Genomic DNA, 4245 nt, shown 5'->3' on the forward strand with positions numbered 1-4245 from the left:
TGGTCACCTCTGGGACAGGCGGGAATCGAACTCATTTGGAAGTGGTTTCAGCTTCTTAGTGCAGTGCTTTAACCCACTGCGCCACCAGGGAGGGCCAAATTCAGCCTTTTAGGAACACCAAGTAGATAAAAGAAGCCAGAAAAAAGGGTAGCTAGGAAAATGCATACTATAATTCATTATGCTAATTACCCACACACATATAATGAAGAAGCTAGTGAAGAAGCTGACCTGATTGTCACTTTTTCAGAGAAAACATTAAAGGGTAGTGATCTAATGCAATAAAATAGAGCTTTTAAATAAAAACACATGCTGTTGATACTGATATTACTTTTTATTAATGCAGAACTTTAATTTTGCTATATGCATGTAAAGAACAAGTAAACTATAAGTACATACAAAAAATAAATTAACATAAAAAGGTATCTTAAGCCCTAGGATCTGAGGAAGGGTTTTAATTATTTAGACTATGAATTGTGTCTATTAGCATATGCTAAAAAAGGTAGTATAAAACCTAAAGTAACAATTTAACCTAGAGGTTTCTAGAATCTTTTTAAAACAAAAATCAGTTCATATAAGCATGATGAACTTATGCTTCATGAGCATAACAAAACAAAATCTTGATATAAATATACACAAATACTATATTTGAAAATTTTATAAACCAAAATTTTCTTGATACAGACCATTAGCCCTCTGAATCAAGGAAAGGTTCATTCTAACAAATTTAGAAGAAAACAATATACAATCTTTCTCATGTCTGTTCCACTTCATGGTACAATGCTATTTACATAATTTTTCTCAAGTTGTCAAAACCCACTAGCCTGTAGAAGACATTTTAAAACCATCTCAATTCAATAGAAGATGAAAAATTAATAAATAATGCAAATATGTAAAAATATTTTATATTTTAAATATAGATTTCAACTTTCAATGTACAAATACACTGAGGATGAAGAAAGCAGCAATATAGTATTCTACGCCTATGCTTGACTTATTTCCAGTGAATACTTTTAACAATATTTTGTAAATCTCAATACAAAATAACTTTTCTAGGTTATAAAGATAAGAAAAACAGTAGTATATTGCATCCCATTTGTAAATTAGAAAATAACTAATTTAATAAAATATATAACAATTTATAATATTTGTCTTAACAAAATTTGAAAATATTCTAGTGACAAGGACATACTTTTTAAAATTATGGCGTATGATCAATATGTAACAAATGGAATGGTACTACAAGTCTATTTTTTTTTTAAAGGCTTATTTATTTATTCATACAGAACTGGGGTAAAGGCCAGAGATGCGGAGAGTGAGAGGATTCACCAAGGACAGAGTGGGGAGCAGAACAGGCAGATCGACAAAGTACACTGCTGAGGGGAGCAGCACGCAGGTCAGGAGAGGTCTGCCACGCCATGTGGATCTCCTCTGGGGCAGCGGGGATCTAACTCATTCGGAAGTGGCTTAAGCTTCTTAGTGCAGTGCTTTAACCCGCTGCATCACCAGGGAGGGCACGGTATTACAGGTCTATTAAAAATCATTCCATTTATGTCATATCACCACTCTCTTATTCACATAGCTGTATTAGAGCTTATAATATCAATTATTCTTAAACTATGCCCACAATTAAGTTTCATAATCACTTTGTTTAGAATATTCTCCTATAAGATTCCTATTCCAATAAAAACACCTGAATTAGTACAGAATGAATTTTTTAACTATCTTTCATTTTGCTTTCATTTCTTGAATTGAAAATATAAATATTTACTATGGCCACAAGAATAGGTGATATGTTCACCTCTCCCTGAAAACATATAATTTGTAATAGGGCCCTGATGTTTATAAATTTTGATAAATGTTTTGAAGAATTAAGGTAAACTAGAAAAGCAAATAAAGCAGTACAGTTTTAACTGAAGTACAAAAGCAAAAACATTCCCATTACAAAATGTATACTGCTAATATTTTGTATGCCCTTATCTACATCTCTAACACCTTCATTCCTGGCCTTTCATTGTTGTCCCACGTCTACTTTTGTCTCCCCTACATTCTATTTTTCATAGAGCAGCCAAAGTGATCTTTTTAAAAATATAACTACAGTAGTACAAAATAAAAGCTTTAAAAGTCTTTAAGCAATTCAAGTGATTTTAGGACTAACCACAAATACTTTTCATACTCTGTATACCCAAGACCTTGTTTATGCTTACTTCCTCATCATCATCTTGTTTCATCCTCTTCCTTCCATTCTGTTCTAAAGACTTGCAGAATTTTCCATTTCCCAAACTTAAATATTCTTCTCCTTATCTTAGTACCTCTGAACAGACTATTCCTGCCACCAAGTTTTCATACCCTGTCAGTGCTCTAACAATTTTCCCTCTTTCCCCAACATTCATTTGACAATTCCCACTTAAACTTTAGTCATCTATGATGCCAATTCCACATGCAACTTCACTCATCCTCACCCTCTGCCTTATTTCTTCAAACTAAGTCTGATTCTCCAGTTACATTTCTCACACCAATGTTTAACTTTGTAGAGCACTTACAATCTACAGTTAAATGATTCAATTGCTAGATAAATTGAACTGCTGAGATAAAAATCTCAGGAAGGATAAAACTCTCAGAAGTCAGAGACTTGTCGATTTAATTCTACTGTGTTAGGTGTCTAAATAAAAACTCAATACATATTGATTTATCAAAGCCTCCTCCAGGTTACAGCATTATAAACAGGTGCTTGGGAAATAGCACACTGAGTTAAATAAAAGTTGCTTCTTTATTTCTTACAAGTTCTGAAGTAGAACATATACTGAGATAGTTCTTTTTGCCCTTCCAAGACCTAAGTTTATTTAATGCCAATGCCTAAAACAGGTTAGAAGGGAAGGGAGTGAGAATGAGAGAATGGAGGGGAATAGTGGAGTAGAGCACATTGGACACTGCTGGAGGACTATGGGTGCTTTGATGGTGGGAATACTACAGTGATAACACCTGAACAGGGAAATCCTGCACTGTCAAAACACTAGCAAGGATGTAAAATGAAGGTATACTTCAATAACAAAAATAAGTAATAATAATAGATCAAAAGAGAACACTATGAATATGCTTCATTTTTACCTTATATCATATAAATCTGACAATGTAAAACTAATACCTTTTCTTACACTCAGGTTTTGCTGAGTAATATTAATGTGCACTTTGCCTTGAATAACCCATTTTCACAATGCCAAAAACAGTTTTCCAGTTTATTAAGATGGCATACAAAGACATGTAAAACATGTAGATGTAGAGCTAAGCCATTTTGTATGTATTTTCCACACTTAATCCAACTGCAATACATTTAGCATAGCTTTTAATAAAATTCCAAAGCAAGTAACTTAGTTTTTAAAGAAATGTAAACACTCATATTTCAAAACTTGCCATACTCATTTTATCTATGTAGGGGAAAATTAAATTATCTGATTATAACAGAAATTATAGCTGGAATATACAGACTCAGAAACAAAAGTTTTAACACACTTGATTACCTTTACTCTCAAAATCACACTCGAGCTCACACCATAGATCAAATGTATCAGAACGTCTGGGAGTAGGACCCAGGCATCATGCAACTGATTTATAAGCTTCAAACTCAAAGGTGGGAAAAGTTTGGTCAGAACTAGTATCAAATGATCTGAGTATATACTAGTTTTAAGGCTAGAGGTGTGAGCCAATGTACTTAAGAGAGTTTCCGCCACATTCATTACCATTCCAAAAACAGCTTAAAATGTTGTTGAAGGTAACCACACACAGAAATACAGGTTAAGATGTTATCATTTTTAATTGATTTATTTTTAAAAGCTACACTAAAAACAAATCTTGATGAATACACAGAGTTTAAATGGAAGAAGGAATATAAGAATGATTCACTGGTCATCATGTGAATTTGCCTAATTAAGAGATGGAATTAACTTTCTGATTTGCCTAACTAGAGATGGAGATAACTGATATTAAAGATAATTGATATATTGTTGGTAGAACACTTTTCTGGAAAAGGCCCTTCATGGAAAATGTTTAAAGTAAAAATTATTTCTACCAGAGAATGAATCCTATATATTACTGATGCTACAATATTTTTCCACAAAAATGACAATGAAGACCTTATTAAAGTAATAAGCATGTGAAACAACCCCATCAAAAAATGGGCAGTAGAGCTAAAAAGACACTTCTCCAAAGAGGAAATGCAGATGGCCAACAGGCATATGAAAAAATGTTCAA

General features: G+C 32.9%; 1 protein-coding gene across 3 annotated transcripts in view; it reads right to left on the minus strand.

The window, feature by feature from the left end:
• Positions 1 to 4245, minus strand: part of SNX13 (sorting nexin 13) — a 99214-nt gene that overhangs the window by 51968 nt on the left and 43001 nt on the right. The window lies entirely within an intron of this gene.

This window comes from Condylura cristata, unplaced genomic scaffold (genome assembly GCF_000260355.1).
Source record: "Condylura cristata isolate star-nosed mole 26May11 unplaced genomic scaffold, ConCri1.0 scaffold00005, whole genome shotgun sequence".
Classification (NCBI taxonomy): Eukaryota; Metazoa; Chordata; class Mammalia; order Eulipotyphla; family Talpidae; genus Condylura; species Condylura cristata.